The 22,273-nt window shown below is 41.2% G+C and overlaps 1 non-coding gene across 1 annotated transcript; it reads left to right on the top strand.

Moving 5' to 3' along the window:
- Nucleotides 1-1,837: 1,837 nt before the first annotated feature.
- LOC123461017 lies at nucleotides 1,838-2,028 on the top strand. The gene has a single exon (XR_006637348.1). It is a non-coding gene; the product is annotated as a U2 spliceosomal RNA (small nuclear RNA).
- The last annotated feature ends 20,245 nt before the right edge of the window (nucleotides 2,029-22,273 follow it).

Genomic DNA, 22,273 nt, shown 5'->3' with positions numbered 1-22,273 from the left:
AGTGTCTGTCGGGAGCCATAGAGCAAAAGCCTCTCCATTTTGCCTGGGCCTGATCAGAAGCTGACTCATTACTCAGAAAGTTGGGCCATCCAGCTTTCTGTTAGGTACTTCTGGAATGTCAGTCAGCAGACTGCTTACAGAATCCTATCTTTTGCAAAAGGCCAGTTTATGGTCAGGATGTGAAGTCTGGTGTAGTCAGGATGTTAAGCCATTGAGGCAAGATTAGATGAACACCTAATTACATCCCCTCTAGGTTTCCTGACAATTCTACAGCCCTAAATCATGTCAGCCATCTTATCCCCCCCCCCTTTCTTCCCCTATATAACCACTGGGTAAACAATAAAGACTCTGAGGCCTTGACAAACATCTAGCATGGTGTCTTTCTTGTGTCTGTTTGCCTTTTTTCACCCAGGTTAGCTTCTCCTCAAGTCCTTGTTCAACTCCCCGCTGGCCGGGGCAAGTGGTGCCCAATGTGGGGCCCGAGGTATGAAGTGTGACCTGGGCATCGCTCGAGTGGACGGCCATCCTCTCCATTGGATTGCCACCCCACCAGGGTGAGTGAAGATCCACATAAGATCACTACAGGCAATACACCTGTAAAACAGATCTGCTCCATGGTCACCACAGAAGAAACCCACCTGTGATACAGACCCGCTAAGGTAAGACAAGCAACACAGACTTCTAGGCAAATCATTTAAGACTATTTAGTCAGATTTGCGAGATAAAAGAGCTGTAGGTGGTCTTTTTGCACTTCTTTTTCTCCTTTTACTTTCAGTTGGCGCCATCGCATGGACTTGCAACATAGTGACAGGGCAACTGAAGCCTCTTGGCCAGGGCCACCCTCTGGCATTGGCTGAAGTTCCCTAGCTCCCTGTGTGAACCCCAACAGCCCATTCGGGCATTGGCAAAGACCTCCTATCTAGCCTCTCTTCCTATCAACAAAACTGGGTATGCAGCAGCCAGTAAATGCTCTTAGAGCGGCTGCCAGTTCCTAGAATTGCAGTCAGGCTCACGTCAAGCCCATCAGGGAATCCTCCGTGCCATTTCTCTGACTGGGAATGTTGCCCTTTGGTCTTGCCATTTCTCCTCTTTCCTTTTCTATCATGGGACAGACCCTAAGTAAGCATAAATTGTTGAAGGGCTTAAAACTTCTCTGAAGACACAAGGAACATGGGTTAAGAAAAAAAAAATTAACAAACAGTAAAAAGGAGCTAATTGCCATAGTAAGAGATATTTTAAAAACACAAGGAATTGAGACTACTTCAAGTTCTTTAAGCAAATTTTTTATTTTATCAGGAGGATTTGTTCTTTTTATGTGTGTGTGTATGTGTTTATGTGTGCTCATTGTGCTTGCTAGTCGTGTCATGTTTATGACTGTTTGTGACTAAAGAGATGAGACGGATGCAGGTGACACCCTTTCTCATTTAGAGAACCATTTCAAGGAAATCAAAGACCTAAGCATAGGAACTAAAAAAGAAAAGTTAAATGTCTTTTGCAGGAGTGAATTTGCCAGATATTTGTTCTAGGTCAACTTCACCTTACATAGAGGATTATTAAAAACAACAAAACTTCCTCTAAAGAGGTAACTTATAATTTGTCAGATATTTTAAAAAAGATTGTAATGTCCTGTTACTTAAAAGGAGGAGGCAACTGATCTGACTTCTGAGCCAGCCTGCCTCAAGATTACAACACAATTTGCCTTAGTTACTCCTAATAAAATCATCTCCAAGTGTGTTATTGGTATTAATGATATCAATTTGTATTAAGACTACTTTCTTTTTAGTAATAGGATTAATCAATTTGGTATAATTTTTTTAATAGCCCTATAAGAAAGATAATCGCTTCTCGGCCTTTTGGCTAAGATCAAGTGTAGTATCTTTTCTTATCAGTTTAATATCTGGTACGTCCTCTATCTGAGGACAATATATAAAATGGATTTTTGGAGCTTGTATTTGGAATAGGAGCTTGCTTCATCCACTCCATGCATCGACCTGGTATTGCAGTACTTCCAGGAATGGTGCACCCCCTCAGGGGAATAAAAAAAATAAAGAAAAGATAATTAATGATGGGGTAAGATGAATTGATTGAAGGAGCTGGGAAGGAATTTCTCAATGATTACTTGTTAAAAATGCCTTTTGAGTGGTACTTAGATCACAATCACAATGTTAAAGTATATAAATAAAAGTGTGCGGATGTAAAAAAAGAAAAAAAAGAAAGAAATTTTCAGGCCAAACCTAAACACCATGCCAAAAGTTAACAGTTTTTAAACTTTTTACCAACTTTAAGAAACAAACAAAAAGAAAAAAACTAATTTTCAGGTTAAAATATGTTGGAATAGGTTGCTTAAGTTTTATCAAATTTAAGTCATGGATAAAACATAAAATTGTTTTATGTTTATAAAAATTTCTGTGGTACATAAAAGTCAATAGCTATCAAGTTTAAGTCAAAATCATTGGTTGTCAAGTAATGTTCTTTTCTTTCAAAAATTTATCAAGGGCTGTTTTGGCTCAAAAAAGACCAAATTCTACTCTATTGTATGTAAAGTAACTGTCTCAATTTTGGCACCATGATAACATTTTGTTAGATTTGGTTAACTTACATTAAAAAATTCTAACTATACAGAACAGTCATCTTGATTTTGATGCTACTAAGGCTGCTAATGATTTATTTACTACAATTAAGTCTGTGTTGCATGGTTGGAACTCTCTAAGTTCCTGGATAGGCAGCTTTACATCTGTAGGAGTTTGCCTTCTGCTTCTCTTATGCCTATTGCCTTTTTTCTTCAAGTGTTTAATGAAGTCTATTGTAAATGTTCACACAGAGGCCCAAGCTATACACTATAGGACATGTCCTTGGCTCTCTCAGACTTTCTCCTAGTACTCCCTGAATTTTGTCTGGCTGGTGGCCAGAGATGGATAAGTAGGGAGAAGGAAAATCTGAAACAAAGAAACCTACTGGGTCAAAAAACACTGAGGATAAGGTAATCTCCATTGTGATGGGCTAAGCAAACAATGGTACTTTAAGACTTTTAAAATGATAGGTTTATCTAAACAGGTGGTCGGAGGCCAGAGGCCCCCGCAGTGGAATGTTTCTGGAATGCCCTTAAAATGGAGATTGCAGAGACTTCCAGCCAAGATGGTGACCACCTAGCTGCGCTGCAGATACCAGGGAAAGAAAGGCAAGAAATTAAGGGTTATCAGGGTCTTCTTGCCAGTGGGAGGGCACAGAGTGGGGAAAAACAGGAAAGCACGTATCCCCCCTTGGGTGGGTAGTCTACCCCTACACATACAGCCGCTGCGCCCCGCACCCCGCGCCCCGCGCCACATGGCTGGGCTCCGGTCGCGTGCCCGCCAGCCCATCGCACGCCCACCAGCCCCCTGTGCTGATGCGGAGACCTCCGCCTTTGTGCTCTGATCATGTGCGTTGGCCAGTCCCACTGTGCTCGGTTCACACACCCACGGGGCCCACCTCTGTCGTGATTAGGCAGCTGCCAGACACCCCGCTGCTGTGCTCCAATTGCTTGCCCACCGGCCAGCCTCTGCTGTGACCTGATCCAGTGCCCACATCAGCTGCCTCTGCACTACAATTGCATGTGCAGCAGGCCCAGTCCCACAGCAAGGGCCACACAAGTCCACACTGAGTCACTACTGCCAGCTCAGGTGCCATCCCCTACCTGTCCATTGCTATAGTCAGCTTTTTCAGGAGTCTCCATATTGCTTTCCAAAGTGGTTGTACCATCCTGCATTCCCACCAACAGTGAATGAGTGTCCCTGCTTCTCCACATCCTCGCCAGCATTTATTTTCATTTGATTTTTTGATATTGGCTATCCTGATTGGGGTAAGGTGGAATCTCATAGTTGTTTTAATTTGCATTTCTCTGATGATTAGGGATGATGAACATTTTCTTAAGTGTGTGTTTGCCATTTGTATATCTTCCTCTGTGAATTGCCTGTTCAACTCTGTGCCCCATTTTGTGAGTGGGGTATTTGTCTTCTTATTGTTTAGATTTTTGAGTTCTTCGTAGATTCTAGAGATAAGGCCTCTATCAGTTGGATAACCCGCAAATATGTTCTCCTATTCTGTGGATATTCTATTGGCTTTGCTTATTATATGCTTGTCTGTAAAGAAACTCTTCAGCTTCATATGATCCCATTGGTTGAGTGACTGTTTAAGAACTTGAGCCACTGGGGTTTTGTTCAGGAAGTCTTTTTCCAGTCTTATATCATGTAAAGTACTTCCTAAATTTTCTTCCAGTAGTATTCAAGTTTCTGGTCTTATATTGAGGTGTTTGATCCATTTGGATTTGAGTGTAGTGCAAGGTGTTGCCACTGAAGACCTACCACCTGCAGTTGTCGCTCTCCCTTGAACTTACATTCTGTACTCATTTACTATACTGTGTACATTATGCACTCATTTACTATACTGCTGTCCTCTACACCTCTGCTATCCATGCAGTCTACCTGTCATGGCCATATAGCTACCCCTCCTACGGGAGCTGCATTAGGATCCAGACATATGCATGTCAGCTCACAATGAAGTGAATGCAATATGGGCACCAATGTGGGTGCGAGGCAAAGCACCACAAGGGAAGGTCCCTTTCTGACCACTTCCTAATTCCCAGAGAGAAAAAACTTACTTACATGGAGGTTGGTACCATAACTGTTATCACTAAGGCCGTGCCTCACTCTCCGGCCACATAGGCCCTGCCTCCCCTCCCCAAAACGTACCAAGGGCCAAAGATTGTGGGAAAAAACACATCCCATGGGAGGAGTCTAGTCCCTACTCCCCCAGTTGGTTAATACCCACTGCTGCAAAGCAGGCCTCCCCCTCTTTTTGTATAAAAGAAGGGAGGAGATGTTGTGAGCTATGAATCAAACCTCAGCCATGTTAACAGAAACTGCCATATAGCAAGTTAAATTTCTACTTCCTCACCTAATATTCAATTGGCTGAATACTCCCCCATGATGTCGGTAGCTGATGAAGAAACAAAGGCATTGAAGCCCACCGCTGAATATGGGCCACCCCCCCCCTTTTGTATAAAAGAAGGGAAGAAGTGCCCACTAAGAAATGGAAGAAAAAGATAACTAATATACAAGAATTAGAGAGAAGAGAGAGAAAGAGAAAGAAAGAGACGGGGGGGGGGGGAGAGGGAGAGAGGGAAGCTGTAGAAGATTAAAGTTGGTCTTTATCATACCCTCTCCAGTGTCTTGTGGCTCAGGTGTTCCCTGTAAGGGCCTGGTGAAGGTTCAGCCATTTGGTCTGCCTTTTAGTGAGTAGAATGTTATGATACCATTTCCATTTAAGTCTAGATTTATGTTTCTCACCACTCCATTGCCCACTTCTCCCTCCCCACCCAATCTATTATCTAGTCCATGCAATGCTTGCTGTGTATGTAAGGCATTTTGGGTTGATTCAGGTTAGGGGCTGTAGATGAATGAGACTATGTGGCTTTTTTTTTTTTTTTTCTGTGATTGGGTAAGTTCACTGAGAATGATCTGTTCCAGGTTCAATCATTTTTGCTCAAATTACATTGTTTTTTTTGTTTGTTTGTTTGTTTGTTTGTTTTTTTTACTGCTGTATAGAATTACATTGTGTAGATATGCCACATCTTAGTTATCCATTCTTCTAGTGTTGGACATCTGGGTTGATTCCAGCTCTTAGCTATTACAAATTGAGTTGCTACAAACATGGTTGAGCAAATCTCTCTGGCCTGTGGTTTGAAGGTTTTAGGATAGATGCCCAGTAAGGGAATAACTGGGTCTGTTGGTATCTCTATAGTCAGCTTTTTCAGGAGTCTCCATATTGCTTTCCAAAGTGGTTGTACCATCTTACCTTCCCACCAACAGTGGATGAGTGTTCCTACTTCTCCACATCCTCACCAGCATTTATTTTCATTTGATTTTTTTTGATGTTTGCTATCCTTATTGAGGTAAGGTGGAATCTCATAGTCATTTTAATTTGCATTTCCCTGATGAGGAATAGGGATGATGAACATTGTCTTAAGTGTGTGTTTGCCATTTGTATTTCTTCCTCTGTGAACTGCCTGTTCAGGTCTTTGCCCCAATTTGTGAGTGAGGTGTTTGACTTTTTACTGTTTAGATTTTTTAGTTCTCTGTAGATTCTAGAGATTAGGCCTCTGTCAGTTGGATAACCCACAAATATTTTCACCCATTCTGTGGGTAATCTACTGGCTTTGCTTATTGTATGCTTGTCTGTAAAGAAACTCTTAAGCTTCATTGGTTGAGTGACTGTTTAAGATAGTGAGCTACTGGGGTTTTGTTCAGGAAGTCTTTTTACATTCCTATATCATGGAAAGAACTTCCTAAATTTTCTCCCAGTAGTTGTCAAGTTTCGGGTCTTATTTGAGGTCTTTGATCCATTTGGATTTGAGTGTAATGCATGGTGAGATATGTGGATAAAGTTTCAATTTCCTGCCTATGGTTATCCAGTTTGTCCAGCACCATTTGTTGAAGATACTGTCTTTTATCCAGCCTATATTGTTCAGGCCTTTGTCAAATATCAAGTAGCTATACTTGCTTGACTCAAAGTCTGGGTCCTCAAGTCTATTCCATTGGTCTATGCTCCTGTTTTTATGCCAGCATCATGCTTTTTTTATTACGATGGCTTTGTAATATATCTTTAGATCAGGTATGGTGATGCCTCCAGAGTTATTTCTTTTGCTGAGGATATCTTTGGATATGCAAGGCCTTCTGCCTTTCCATATGAAATTTGAGATCATTTTTCTATCTCTGTGAAGAACACTGTAGGGATTTTAATTGGAATTGCATTAAATCTATACATTGCCTTTGGTAGGATTGTCATCTTCACAATGTTAATTCTGTAGATTTGGTTTTGTGTTCATATAATTGTAAAGCTGAGTTTTGTCATGGAAAGTTTCTTTCACCATCTGTTATGAGGGATAATTTTGCTGGGTAGAATAGTTTGGGTTGGAAGCCATAGGTTCTTAGACTTTGCAGTGTTTCATTCTAGGCCCTTCTAAATTTCAGGCTTTCCATTGAGAAGTCTGAAGTAATTCTGATGGGGTTTCCTTTGAAAGTGGTATGTTGTTTTTCCCTAGCTGCTTTTAGGATTTTCTCTTCGGTCAATGTTTAGAGTCTTAATGATAATATGTCTTGGGGAGTTTCTCCTTTGGTCTAGTAGTTTAGGAGTTTTGTTTGCTTCTTGTATCTTGATGGGACTTTCTTTTAAGAGACTGGGGAAGTTTTCTTCAATTATTGTGTTAAATAAGTTCTCCATGCCTTTGGTCTGAATTTCTTCTCCTTCTGGTATTCCAATGATCCTGATATTAGAATGTTTAAGTGTATTCCACAGTTCCCTCATGATCTGTTCACAGAAACTTTTGAAGTTACTGAAATTTTTGAACTCTCAAACTTTTTCTTCCATCTTACCTTCCAGATCAGAATTTCTATCCTCCACTTCACTGACTCTATTCTTGAGAACTTCTAGAGAGTTTTGAACTTGTTCGGTTAGGTTTGCATTTTCTACTACCTTTCTATGTATAATTTCCATTGTTCTGTCAAGTTCCCTTTATACATCATTTTTTGATTTTCTTGATGATTCCTGGAAGGCATCCTTGCATGTCTTTATGTTTTCATTTAGGATGGCCAGCTGATTTTTGAGGTCTTTTTTTTTTTCACTCTTCCTCAAATCTATTAACTTTCTTTGAACTCCTTCTATTTTCTTATCTATTAGTTCTAGGTTAGTGATGGCAGCATCCACACGATTATTGGTCTTTTGTTGCTTTTCTGCAAGTTCTACCAGTAGCTTGGTCAAGGTTGCATTGCTCATAGCTTCATTTTGGTGTTCTGATCCTAATGACTCTTCTATGTTTTGATTAGAGATCTTCATTGTAGGACTGGGTGATCTAACTGGTCTTGCATTTGATTTTTCATATTATTTCTTTTGTGCTGTGGTGCCCATCATGGTGTATGGGCATTTGGGTGGGTGGATCAGCCTGGGCTCAAACACAATGGGAATCTGAGGCAGCCTGAGGCAGTTGCCAAGCAGCCTGGGCTTTGGCTCTCACTTGCCAAAGCCCTTGATATAATACCTGGCCAGTGTTCCAAATTTGCCTGATCTCTCAAGTGGTAATGCACCAAAGCTTCCTGTGTTCAAGCTAGGAGGGACACTGAGGCACCAAGCATTAAATCAGCCCAAACTCTGGCATGGGAACACTGAGACCAGGAAGCAGTCTGCGCCCCACCCCCACCACAGGACAAGGTGGACAGCCAGCATGTCAGACCAGTATGGGGTGGCACCTGAGCTGGCGCAAGCAACAAACACAGTCTCAGCTTGCATGGAAGTTACTGTGGGCCTAGTCTTGCTTAACGTGTGGCAGCAGGAGCAGTAAGTGAGCGAGTGTATGGAGGAGTCTAAGCTTCCACAGGCAGAGATTTATTGGTGAGTGGCGGTGCTGTGGATATAGCAGCTACTTGGGGGGAGAGGTGGGCTACCCACCCATGAGGGAATCAGCAATTCCCTGATTTCCCCCCTCTTGGCCCTCCCACTGGCAATCTATTGGAGATTGCTCTCCCCTAAAAGACTCAGTGAACCCTTAATGTCTTGCCTTGATTTCTCTGGCATATGCAACAGAGCTAGGTGGTCACCATCTTGGCCAGAAGGTCCCAACCTCACTTTATCTTTACCCCCAGTGTATATACATGAAGATGAGAAGATCTACAGAACCCACTCAGTGTGGGTGCTGAAACATTGTACTTCCCCTTCCCTTGGGAAATTGCTTCATACCCCAGTCTGAAGCTGTGAAAGATAAACATCATCCCAGCACTGCATGTTTGAACTGCGTAAGTTCATTCCATGCCTCTATAGAAGAATTTTGACCAATTAATACTAAGGAGAGGCTTGATAACTGTTCCTTATAGTTTGTAGGACATAATGACTGACATCTGATTCTGCTGCTCAAGTCTGAGTATAAGCAGTTGCTTGGAACAATCCCAAAGACACATCTTGGAGGCCCAATTCCTTCCATTGTACCAATCTGTACTTTGGCTAGCACAGGGACAAAAAGGATGTTTATCAAAGCCCCAGCTTAACCAGACCACCAAAAATGATTGCTTGGAAGGACAAGGAATTTTCAGAAGATGGAGATTTTGGGGGGTAAATATCTAGAGATGAGCTAAGAGGGAGATTCACAAATTGGTCAGGGATCACATTGCCTGGGCCAAGGCATCCCAATAGGAAAGATAGGTGGTTCTTTAAATATTACCAAGGGAGGAATTCAGCACCTGAAAATCCAGTGCAGAGCATATGCATTCCAGATGTGATGACATCAGTCACAGAGACTATGCTCTTCCAAATTCTGAAAAAATAGAAGCAGTACAGGAACAATGAAAAAGTATCAAAAAGAAAGACACAGGCAAAGTGAAAACACACCTTACCAACTTGATGGGACTTCAAATTGCAATGGTAACAACCCACTGGACTTGCTAGGAGGGAGTTTCTAGACAAAGTTCTTGAGGTAAGAAGATACACCCTAACTAGAGGTGGCACCATGATATGGGCTGAGTTTCTGGACTACGTAACAAGAATGTACAAGCTGAGCACCAGCCTCATCACTGTCTGCTTCCTGACCCTCTTGCCACCATATGCCTCCACCATAACACATGGCACGCCCTTACCTGTAAGCCAAAGTCAACCCTTCTTCCTACATTGCTTTCCTTAGGGCATTTTGTCACAGTAGTGAGGCAAGTGAGACAAGGAGATAATAGAATGCTGTTGTGAGGCTTCAGACCCAGTCTGAGCAGGGCACAAGAGAAGCATGGACCAGAAAGAGTGATGTGTGTCTTGCCTCACATGGGACTGGACTTTTCAGTGCTGAAAATCAGACTGACCTTACAAAGACTGTTATGTCGAACCCTGCCATCAAAATCACCAAAAGGTAAGGAAGCCACACCTGATAAGATAGGAATGGAGAACAAAATGCAGTAAAATAAGTGCTTTTTTGCTTCTCTGTCTTGAGTCTTACATGTTCAGATGCAATTAACACCCTGTGGTCACCAGAGGCTCACATACAGTTCTAACCAACAGCTTCTGAATACACAGACCTGATTATTGTCTGTGTTGTCACCACTGCATTGGGCAGGTATTGACTTTAGCAATGAAAAGACTTGAGAGAGATATAAGTCATTTTATTGACCCATTCCCTGAAAACTATTGCTATTTATTTATTTATTTTAGTTCTGGTGATTGAAACTAAGGCCTCATGTATAGTAAGCACACATTCTACCATTGAGCTACAGACCCAACAGTCTTTATATTTCTCTTTTGAGACAGGGTCTCAATGCATTCCCTAGGCTAACCTTGAGCTCACTCCATAGCCCAGGTAGTCCTCTAACTTGCGATCCTCCTGCCTTCCAAGTAGCTGAGATGATAGGCCAACTGAAATATTAAATGTGTTACTAATACCAGACCTTTGTAGTTCAAATTGCTTTGTTGTTATTAGTAGTCATATTATCACCATTATTGTAAAATAAAGTTGTAAAAACTGGGACAAAGGTAGAGAGATGAAGGTATATGATGTTTTTATCTCTAATTTCATAAGCTTTTCTGCTAATTAGCTTGCTTTTTTCCAAAAGAAAGTAGGGCATGATCAACTCCGTCTTAGAATAGGGCTTTGTGATACCAGTGGTTGGTACAGGGAATTTTTAAAATATTTTATTGATTGCTATATGAAAGAGACAGAGAGAGAGAAAAAAAAATGGTATGCCAGGGCCGCTAGCCACTGAAAAAACTCCAGCTGCATGTGCCACCTTATGCATCTGGCTTACATGGGTACTGGAGAATCGAGCCTGGGTCCTTAGGCGTCACAGGAAAAGTGCCTTAACCAGTAAGCAATCTCTCCAGCCCAGGTAATTTTTAATTGCTGGCAATGATTTTTGGTGAGGCCAAAGGAGTTCAGTAAATAATGGCTGGCTGGATGCATGGACAGATGGATGTAGAGATGGATAAACAAGCAAGTTGATACCTACGAAGGAAGCTAGGGAACTAAGATTTGTGCATGAATCTGAAGAACCAGAGACCCAAGTAAAGGCAGAACAGTCAGGAGCCAGGAGACAGGAGCAGGGCAAACATAAAGGTCCTGGCCTGGAGCAATTGACTGCCTAAATATTCTTGCCATTTCTTTATTGAAATTGTGAGGGCAAGGTGTGTGCAGGCATCTGGGGGTTAAAAGACCAAGGATAGATGAGCAGCTGTGTCTTTTGACCATTATTACTTCCAGACCAGGCTAAAGTAGACAGAGGAAGCTCCACAGTCCACAGCATTTTATCTTACTATGTGCTTATATGACACTGATGGGTTCATGTGTAGTTGGTTAATTGAGAATGGGATCAAAATAATGAAAAAGTTACAGTTCATAGCAATTTGGCTCAGCACATCAGTTTTCTGTGCTAGAAATAACAGCAGTCAAACACAGCTGTGCACAGCAAGTTTTAAAACACCTGAGAACTCTGCACTGTGTCTGTGGTTTCCTTCCTCATGGTACAGTTTGTCCACATGTTCTTTTGTACAAGACTGCCATGATTCCTCCTAGTCTGTGTACATTTTTTCTCTGTCTCCTGAAAACAATAGCCATGACCTATCCTCACACTCCCTTTTATCAGGGTACGTTCATTGTTTTCTTATTTTAAAATACAATCCTATATAGCCTGCATTTATTTATTAAAAACCAAAGTGACACTACTGTTTTGATTTGCATCAAGGCCACAATTACTTCCTCTAGTATTATAACAATACAGGTAACTCAATATCCTTAGTGCAGTTTTGTAGAATGTGCAATGCTTAAGGATGTTGTGTGTTACCTTACAGTAGAAATCTCTCTTCCTCTGTTTATCTGTTTCCCATCACTATTATAAAATACCTGATTTGATCACCTTATAAAGTGGAAAGTTTATTTTGGCTGATAGCTTTAGATTACAGTTGTTGGGCCATGCTGCTCTGAGCTTGTGGAGAGACTCAGCATGTTCTGGCAGGAGCACACAGCAGGACCTAGTTCAAAGCAGAGCCACTCACCTCCACTGCCAGGAAGTAGAATCAGAGGAAAGGCTGGAGTCCCACAAGCCCCTTCAGGGACATGTGCCCAGTGACCTACAGTCCTTTCTCTTGGTTCCACTTCCTTAAGGGCTCACCAGTTACCAATAGCACCACATTGGGAACCAAGATTTTAACATGTGGACCTTTTGGGAACATTCTAGACACAAACTATTAGCACTTCCCTTGTGCAGAATGCTGGCCAAATGAGGGGCTGGGGAATTTGACAGCACCCCAAAATCATCTCAATCCTTTCAGATGTAGGGAGTATGAGCCTTCACCCTATGGTTCTCGCCCCTGTCCTTGTCAGGAGCTGGCTTTGTGACAGGGTTTGTGTGTCAGGGGCCGGGGTTAGGGTGACTTGACTCCTGAAAGTGAAAAGGCAGGAAAATTTGCACTTGCTAAAAATCCAAGGTGATCTAATTTCTTATCTCTTGCCTAGTTCCAAATAACTGTTTTTACACAAACAGTTAGGACCCCTCATGGGAAGAAGGTCTTTTTTTAGGATTTAAACGTTGTGGTTGGTCAAGTTCAGCTCCCCTAACATGGTGCAGGAGCTACTCTTCCTGAGACAGCCCCTAGCCCTAACCAACCAGCTTGCCCTCTGATTCACCTGGGTCAAAAGACAGCCCACCACCCTAAGGTTAGGAATACCTTTGCAAGGGGAGAGCAGTGGCTCACTCTCTGATCACTTGGAAACTTATAGCAGCTGTGGGTGAGTTTTTTGTCTCCCCCCCCCCCAACCCCAGCTGGGCCTGGGCCCAGCATGGAGGGCCCCTACCCCTTATTCTTTGCATGGGTTATCTCCTCCAGCAGGAGCTCCTTGAACTTTCTTTTCTCTTTTCTTTCCATGCCTTCCCCCAGATCCCTATCTGGTCACTTGGACTCCTGAGCTGCATGTGACCCACCTAGGCTTTTGGGCTCCACGTAGTGTACTTCTCCCCACTTTATCTCCCCTTACCACCCACAGCCTTCCCCTTTCTGCACTCTTTTATAAAACCTGAAAAAAAAATGTGGTATTTTAAAAATCATTCACTTGAATCTGAAATTGCCAATTCTCTAGTTTGTAGATATGAACTCAGGGCTTGGGGTTCCAGGAAGCACCCCAGAACCCCAATTTCTCCATCATAAGGGAACTTATAGCTGTGTTAGCAGCCACCTCATAAAGGCATCATTGGCTGGAAAGGGGAGCAGAATAACAGACAGAAATCCAGGGTCCCTCTCAAATGGTCTGCTGATAGAAGCTTTACTTTGATATCATTCATATAGTGGGGAATCTGAAAATAATTCCAGGTTCTCCTAATTTTCTCATTAACCTCCACTGTGGTGGCATCCTTTCATTGCACAGATGAGAACCACAGGGCATATAGTGAGCTGATGTCTGAGCCAGAAGAGCCTGGGCTCTGACCTCTACCTCCCCCTGTTTCCCTTCTGCCTCTGCTTTACTACTGTACCTTCAAACCTCAGCTAAGAAGAGAGCTGAGGCAACTTGCTGGGGTTTGTATAATATGAGAGGTAACAACAGGACTGGAGCAGCAACTAATTTCCTGAACTGAATCCTTAATCTACATAATAGAGAGACAGGAACTTTCCACTGAGGCTGTGGCCAACTAAGGCTGCTGAAAGTGAAGGCAGTTGCAGAAAAGCCATTATTTATTTCTCCGCCTCTTTCTTTGTTGGTTTGTCTCTAAACCCCTAAAAATGTTAAAGACTCCTTACAATAACTACTGTCACTGTGGTTTCTATAGTTACTTCTGATAATAAAAAAGGCATGTTACCTGAGATTGGAGACATTGTAGGCATGGAACTAATATTCCACTGACTATTATGAAGGCAGGCAGGTGCCTGAAAGCTGTTGTGAAAAGAAGCATACGTTCAAGAACAGCTTCATTCCTGGCTTACTTTACACAGGAGCAGTGGGAATACTGGGGCAGTTTTTCAAGGTCTTCTTGTATAATCCTGTCATTTTACAGAGGAAATGGTTCCAAAGGGGTTGTTTGCCAGATAACACACAACCCTAACAACTGTTTTGGGACTTGCAACTAGTACACAGATCAAAGATTGTCGTACTGGACCCCTAATTGAAGCCACAAGGAACAAAAACATTTTGTGTGGAATATTACCCCTCAAATACCAACAAGTCTATCAAAAATCATCTAGTTTTTCCCTACCCTAAATCAAACTAAGCAAAGAGAAACAGCTGCTTTAAAAAGTGGAGAAAAGCACACTACAGAAACCTGCCATTCAATAAAATAATGAATGGTCTGGGGCGACAAGGTAACTAATTATTAACTGTAACATTAAACAGGCAGTTAATGAGATTAATCTTCCAGGCTGTGTGCAAAGTTCACAGATAATTCATTTATTTGCTAACTCCTCTTAACTTTTTTCTAGTGTCCTGAAGAAATGACCCGGTTTCTAAAAGGAGAAGAAGTAAGGAAAAACCACATGGGAGGGTTTAGCCAACTGGGAATGAACAGCCATCCTTAAAAGGTGTGTAAAGTGAGCAGATGCCATGGAAACCACTCGAAAGGGAAATCCAACTTGGAGCTTTTTTTCTCTTTGTAGGAAAACAAGGCCACAAACCTTATGAGGAGTATGTACTTGGACAGTGTGGAAGCAAACTTTTATTTAAACCCAAATTCTAGTGTGGGACTTTGCAGAAGAAAAGTCAAGCTCATTTTGAATTAAAATGTGTATATTATCAAGTGTTTCTAAAAAATGACACCCAGTCCTATAGGCAGCAACTTTTAACAGCTTGTGGTTAAATCCTTGTGATGTATTAAAATATGATTTAGCCTCTTTTCAATTTTAGACAATCTTTTGAAATTCTAATCTATGGACATAAATGATAAAGAAAAATTAGCCCACTTGTCAAACGCCAACATTTTTTTCCTTTCCCTTCATCCTCTCTCTAACTAGCTAATTAATATTCATACTTTACCAAGTTTTATGGCAGGTAAATTATTTTCTATAACTTCTGTGAGTCATCTATATTGAATTTGCAGGATCATTCAAAAACAAAACCTAGTATGATTTTACCTACAAAGAAGACAAGAGTGTCTGTTACGTAAGTGAGAATTTCCCAAGCACAAGTTCTAAAGCAACCTCTTTTCATTTGTAGGTCTCTCCTGTTGGGCTACACAAAAAGCATCTTCTCTACTGGATACTTTTTATTCTTCTAAAAGATTCCCTAACATCATTTTTTTCATGTAAAATATATGAAAGCAAAACTCTGAAATATTTGTCTAACAAAGTGTTGTATTTCATTTTTATCTTGATAATGATTTGACGATTTGTCTAGATACAGAATTCTAACTTCAAAACTATTTTCTCTCAGAACTTTACAGATATTATTCTGCATCAGTATGCCCAGAACTGCTAATGAAAACAATCTATGTTGGAATTATGCTTGTTTCCTTGTGGAAACATTCTTAGAACCTATAAGATTTCTTTTCATTCTCAGGATCTGAAATATATCTAGTCCACTAATATAGGACGTACCTGATTTTACTAATCTCCTTCAGCCCCCAGTAAGCCTTTCCTTGTGAAAATTCAGTTCTCTCAGCTCAGAAAATTGTTTTTCTGCTTTTATTCTGATTTCATCAATTTTGATCTTCCCTTGGTTTCCTCCTTCTAGGATTCCTGAATGGATGTGGAACGCCCAGATCCAAGCCCAAATGCAGGGATCTTAATTCATGCCTGGGCCTTGCATCGCTTCTGTGCACTGGGCTCAGTCCCTGTCTTGGGTATCTGTGTTTAGCTTTCTTCATGTACTTCTCTTTTTTAATATTTATTTTTACTTATTTATTTATTTTACAGAGAAAGAAGAGGAGGAGAGAGAGAGAAGGAGAGGGATAATGGGCATACCAGGGCCTCCAGCCACTGCAAAGGAACTCCAGATGTGTGTGCCCCCTTGTGCATCTGGCCAACATGGGTCCTGGGGAATTCAACCTGGGTCCTTTGGCTTTGCAGGCAAATGCCTTAACCACTAAGCCATTCCTCCAGCCCTTCATGTACTTCTTTAGGACACTGGTGAACATTTTTATTTTCACATCACATTTTTAATAAAATTTCCCGTGTATAGTGCTCATTTGCTGAATAGCCACTTTGTATACCAGAATGTATTTGATACATTAAGTTTTCACATATAAAGATAATAGTAAGTACTTGTGTTGGTTCATCTGTATCTTAGACAGAATTTTCTGTCTGGTCTGTCATGGTCCTTCTTTGTGCTACTTGACTCCAAATATTTAGTAATTCTTAGTTGTCTGATTATTCTTATGCATTAAGGATAATATGAACTTCTTAACTGGACTGCTGTGGTTTCCCCATAACATTTATGCCAATAATCTTTATTCCTTAAGCAAACTTACAGGCCCCATCACCCACTAAGATGGAATGTGTCCCCAAAGGTGCCCCAGGCACAAGAGATCTGCACTGTCCACCCCAGGCCACTTCTACTACAGGCTTCTGCCTCTATGGGCAGGCTCCTCTCTGCCCACTCCTGGGTTTCAAACTGGGGCATTGGACAAAACAAGAATTTGTTCTCAGTTCATTACTGGACAGTTCAACCTTGTGTGAACAAAGAAGCTCAGACAAATGCACAGACATAACATATCCACTCTACCAAGCCAATTACAGATGATCCTAACTTTGAAATACTTCCAGGTTGTAAAGACCTTGGATTCTACATAAAATATCAGAAGACATAAAACATCTACAGGTACTAAATTGCACCAAAAATAAATAAATGAGCATGTCTCACTATCACTGAAGCAAACATGGGTGGGAAAATCCAAGGCAGAATTTTGGACATAATTCCTGTAGCCCTAAGCAAAATTCTACCTGCACAAACTGATCCAATGTCAATCAAACTCTTACCTGTATATTTTTAATCTTTGGCTGGGGTAAGACTAGAAACCATGCTCCATTAGAAAGCATACTGCGGCTGGACCAGTCAGTGCCTCAGGTGTAACAGCGAGCTTTGGACTTCTATGCCAGGACTTTTGCAGTGCCTCTGTGAGAGAGCTCTGCTTCCAGCATGCTATGAGTCCACTTGGCTTAGTGGCAGACCCTATGGAACAAAGCATGGTGGGGGTACATGGGAGCACCAACTCAGATCCATGGCCACTCACTGCTCCACCCCAGCATGCCCAACTTGAGCAGGGAATTCGTCACTGGATACCACCCTGATAAGTATATTCTTCTCTGCCTCTCATCTATGTCATCAGCAGTAGGACAGATACACAGGAGGATTGATGTAGGGAGGGTTAAGGACATCTTAGAAATAGCCACAGAAGAAGACATTAGAGTGATCCATTTGTCTCTGATAAGTAGTAGAGTCCAGTAGTAGAGTCCAGTGTCCTGGACACAACAAGGCCCAACCTGTCCCACAAAGGTGTGGGGAGAGCCAGCATGGGACAATGTATTATTCCACAGACACCTAGAATGTAATTTGTAGAATCTTGACAATTGAATCTTAGGGCTGTGTGCAAAGATCCATGGCATAAGGTGTTATGAAAATTGTGAGTGGATCTCTTAGAAAAGGCTGCCAGCCTAAGACAAAACTGGCATCTAGTAGATTGTTCATTAAAAAAGGAGACCACATAACCCAGGCCCAGAAAGCCCAGTGCCACATGTTCTCCCTCATATGTGGATCCTAACAACAGATGATTGAGCTTCTGCATGAGAAGGAAAATACTTAGTAACAGAGGCCAGTAAGTTAAAAAGGAGATTAAAGGGAAGAGAAAGGAAGGGAGGAGGGTACTTAATAGGTTGGTATTGTATATATGTAAGTACAATAATTGAGATGGGGAGGTAATATGATGAAGAATGGAATTTCAAAGGGGAAAGTGCAAGGGGGTATTACCATGGGATATTTTTTATAATTATGGAAAATGGTAATAAAAATTGTGAAAAGATAAATAAATAAATAAAAAGGAGACCACAAAGCAACAAGGCAGGGAGGTAGTATGGATAAAAGGAAGAATTTGTAGAGAGACCCCAGCTTGAAGAGTTCATCTTTATATAGAGAGGGAGCATTTGATTTGACTGATTGGTTCTGAAGTAGAGCAGTTAAAGTGCAGATTCCCTTTCCACAAAAGAAATCCTAGTTCTGCCATTTACACTGAAGTGTGATGTGGGTACTTTGTTTTCTGTGCTAGTACTCCTATTGCTGTTAATGCTAAAAGCCTTATACATATACAATGGTTACCAAGCATTATTATAATTATTATTACTAATGAGTATTTATAATAAATGCAAATTTAAAATTCAGCATGAAAATATTTGAAGAATAATCATAGCCATATAAACACAGATTATTTATTGCTGCTATTTATGCAAATACCCTCCAATTTTCATCCTCACTTGATTTTCACTGTAACCCTTAGAAGCAGGGATTATTAGGCCCAGGAGAAAACTGTGGCTTAAGGAAATTAAATGGTTTCATAACAGTTGTTCTTCTCATGGGTTTCTGAATTGAAACCTGATCAGCTTCATTCCAAAATCTCCATTCAATCAAAGAAATAACAAGAGAAAATAGCAAGATGCTTGCTTGGGAATTTAACACGAGATTTCACACTGCCTTGGCCACTGCCAGCCACACATTCTTATTGACATTTTCATGAACTGCCACCTGCATGTATAAAGTTACAAAGCATCTGTGTCCAGGTCACCTTCCTTAACACTGCCAGGCAACTGTAAGTGTGACCACTGTGGTGATCTGTATTACACAAAGAAGTAAGGTTCAACCAGGCATGGTGGCACATGCCTTTAATCCCAGCACTCACGAGGCAGAAGTAGGAGGATCACCATGAGTTCAAGGCCAGCCTAAGACTACATAGTGAATTCCAGGTCAGCCTGAGCTACAGTGAAACCCTACCTCAAAAAAAAAAAAAAAAAAAAAAAATCTTCAATGGGACAAAGAAACTAAGGTTCACTGTGTCAAAGTCCTGAGCTATTAACTCTGAGACCCTTTTAATGCAGTTGTGACTGCTGTAGCCACTCCAGTGATTTAGAAATCGTGACACTGTAGTTCAGTAAAAGCCTCTCACCTTGGCATAACAGGGGAATCCACCGCAATAATAGTTCAGAGAAGCCATATGTGGTCTCACAAGCCCTCTAGGTCCTGCCTTCCACTGTCACTTGTAGTACCACACTGTGTACAACAGACTCATGATTTCCCCGCAGGCCCTGACACTTCAATCCACTGACCCATAGTGTGCAGAAGGCAGAAGTTCAGGAGCCCTGGAAGAGTTAGACGTACTACCTGGGTGCCCCAAATGGAGGGCAGAGTTCTGTCTCACTGCCCTCATGTGTCCATGACCAATGGTTCTGAGTAAAACTGCAGGATCCTGGTAGTCAAGCTTCTATCCCATTACCTGTAAAAGCTGCTGCCTTTTTTCCAACTTCTTATCCCTCCAGGTTCCACAGCTCTGTTTCCATTGCCTGTTTCATTGCCTTTTTCTATCTCTATGTCAAGAAGACATGAAAAGGCATGCTTTATAGTATTTTAATAATTTAATAACTCATTTCCTACTATGTAAAACCTTTCTTTAGTATTCTGATAGTACAGCTAAGAAAGACAGAGTAAAGTCTTAAATAAAAGTCTTCTGCCTCCAGGCTTCACAGACTGTTTATTCATCTGCAATGTTCCAAAAGGAGTGACTCAAGTAATCCTAGCCCAGAGTCTATAGATTAAGGTGGAATTCTTCAGAGGGCTTCATGGAACGAACACTTAAAATAAAATAAGTGCATTTTCCTGGGAAAATGTATAAATTTTTAAATTATTCTCAAATTCCCAAATACCAAGTCACTTTTAGAAATTATAGCCAAGGCCTTGCCTGGCCCTCTCATTCTATAGAAGGGCACAGATAACCAGCCTGAACTGGTTTAAAGTTAGCTTTAGTATGGAACATAGGATTTGGAGGGAAATTTACAAATTATCTCACTCCATAACTAACAACAACAACCAACAACAAAACCTTTGAGACAAATCTTTGGCTAAAATGAAGTCTATCCCATGTCCAAAATATCCAAAACATGGGGCCAGGTCTTGTCCTTTGTCTTTGTCTTTGTATTATCCAACCAATAACCTATAAAATGAACATTCAGGAAACTAAGTTTGAAATCTCTAGAGCACCATGATCTGCCACATTTCCAGGTGCTTTCAGAACCTCCAAAGAAAAACTTGCTACCTTAGAGATCTGACTTATAGAAACTTCTCACTGATATTGAAAAAGGATATGATTTTCTGATGGCTTAGCAGCTATACCTGGTTCGGTCTACTGGGAAAAGCCACACAGGAAACTTATAAAATCTCTTTGCATGACTACTCACTGGGTTTCAAGTGGCTTTCATGTTTGCTTGAGTCAACAGCATGGTGTTTCCTACTGGCCTGGAAAGACATGGTGCCTTGCCTTAGTCTCTTCCTGAAAACTTGCTCTGGTTTTCCAGACTTTTTCCTCATGCCCAGAATTCAATATACATATCATTTTAGAAACATCTGGAATATCACAGAAAAGGCCAGAATTTTCATCTCTCCCATATATCCATCCCCGATCACCATCCACCATGCTGCAATAAATATTTGTTATACAGCAAAATCCTCAAGATAGGAATGAGTTCCCTATTTCTACCACATCTCCAGCACATAGCCCAGTCATTCTAAACATGACTCTACTCTGTTCCAGGTATATATATATATAATTACTAGAGATTCCTCTGTTAAAAAAATCTGACAAAATATTTTCTTTTCTAAAACTTTCATTTCTGAAAGGGATGAGAAGCTAGGAAGAAGAAGGTAATGTTTGCCACAGAGTAAATATCTAATAAATGAATGGAGTCAATCCAAGAGAAAGGAAAAGGAAATTTCATATCTCACAAGAAGGTCATTATGTTCTTTCTATAAAAATCCATGTACCTATGGAAATTATGGAGTGACTAAATTTGCATGAATGCCTCAGAAGGCTCTTGGAGAATGACAAGCCTCCTTTCCACCCACAGCAGAGATGGAGCCTCACTACATGGGCCTCAGCAGGCTTTAGAACAGAAGTGTTGCTTCTTCTATGACTAAGGAAAAATTAAAAGTACTTCTTGGAAACTACTGAGCCTCATTGATGTGGAGAGGGATCCTAGAAGCTTCTAGCATATCCCCCTGGCCTTCAGCCCTGGAATATTTTTGCAGATCAGCTTCTAAGGACGGAGCAAGGCGGAACAGATGGCTGGTAGTGTGCTGGTGCCCTCACAAACACTTCCTGGAACACCAAGAGCAGGGAGGCTACTGTTCATGCTGCTGCCGAGTGTCACCCACTCCCACAGAGAATTGCAGTCAATTTTGAGACTTTAAACTAAGTTGTCATAGCAACAGATTATTTGATTGTCAATATTTTCTGCTGATTTTACTTAGGAATTGGCCTCTTGTTTTGAGGCACAGATTGCTATCAGACTGAATATTTGATGTCTCCATTCCTTTTAGCAGCCTTGCTTATTCACTGCTTTATAGACTCACTTTTCCATATGCAAACATAAAATCTATAGATTCTGCTGGTTTGCAAATGAGCTCAGTGCCCTCACTTCTTTGATTCAATTGACAGCTTTGCTATTTCTCTCAGGCTATTTAGTAGGCCATCCAACAGCTGCTCAGATAATCCCAACCCTAAACTAGTAAGCATCATATTGGGACATGTTGCCTCAAGAAATATTCTTTAAAATCTCTTATTTTTTTAATACAGAGACTAAGATCCAAAAAGAGAAGGTGATTTTGCAAGTAACCCAGACATTGACCATGAAGCCATGATGCGCTGTGCCTCACTGAAGACTGTTTTTCCCAATGTTCAAGAGCCACTGCTACGTTGAGGAGACTCCAAGTTCCAAGTCCCTGCAGGGAAGTGTGCAAGATCACACACTACTATTGACACCTGAAGAAGCCAATGTACAGAAAAAAGAATGGAGAGCAAAGTGATTGAGACCTGGCCCAAGCATATAGCAGGTATTTTTTTTTTTATTGTTGCAGCAAAACACCTGAAAAAGCAACTTAAGGAAGAGAGGTTTCTTTTGGCTCACAGGTCCAGGTTACAGTGCATTGTGGTAGGAAAGGCATGGGAGCAGGAGTGTGCAGTATCTGGTCACATTTTTCTACATTCAGGAAGCAGAGAGCAATGAATGCTACTGCTCAGCTTTTTTTTTTTTTTTTTTCATTTTT

Source organism: Jaculus jaculus, chromosome 5 (assembly GCF_020740685.1).
Source record: "Jaculus jaculus isolate mJacJac1 chromosome 5, mJacJac1.mat.Y.cur, whole genome shotgun sequence".
NCBI lineage: Eukaryota > Metazoa > Chordata > Mammalia > Rodentia > Dipodidae > Jaculus > Jaculus jaculus.
Note: the sequence above shows the minus strand (reverse complement) of the source record. Positions and strands in the feature narration are given on the sequence as shown.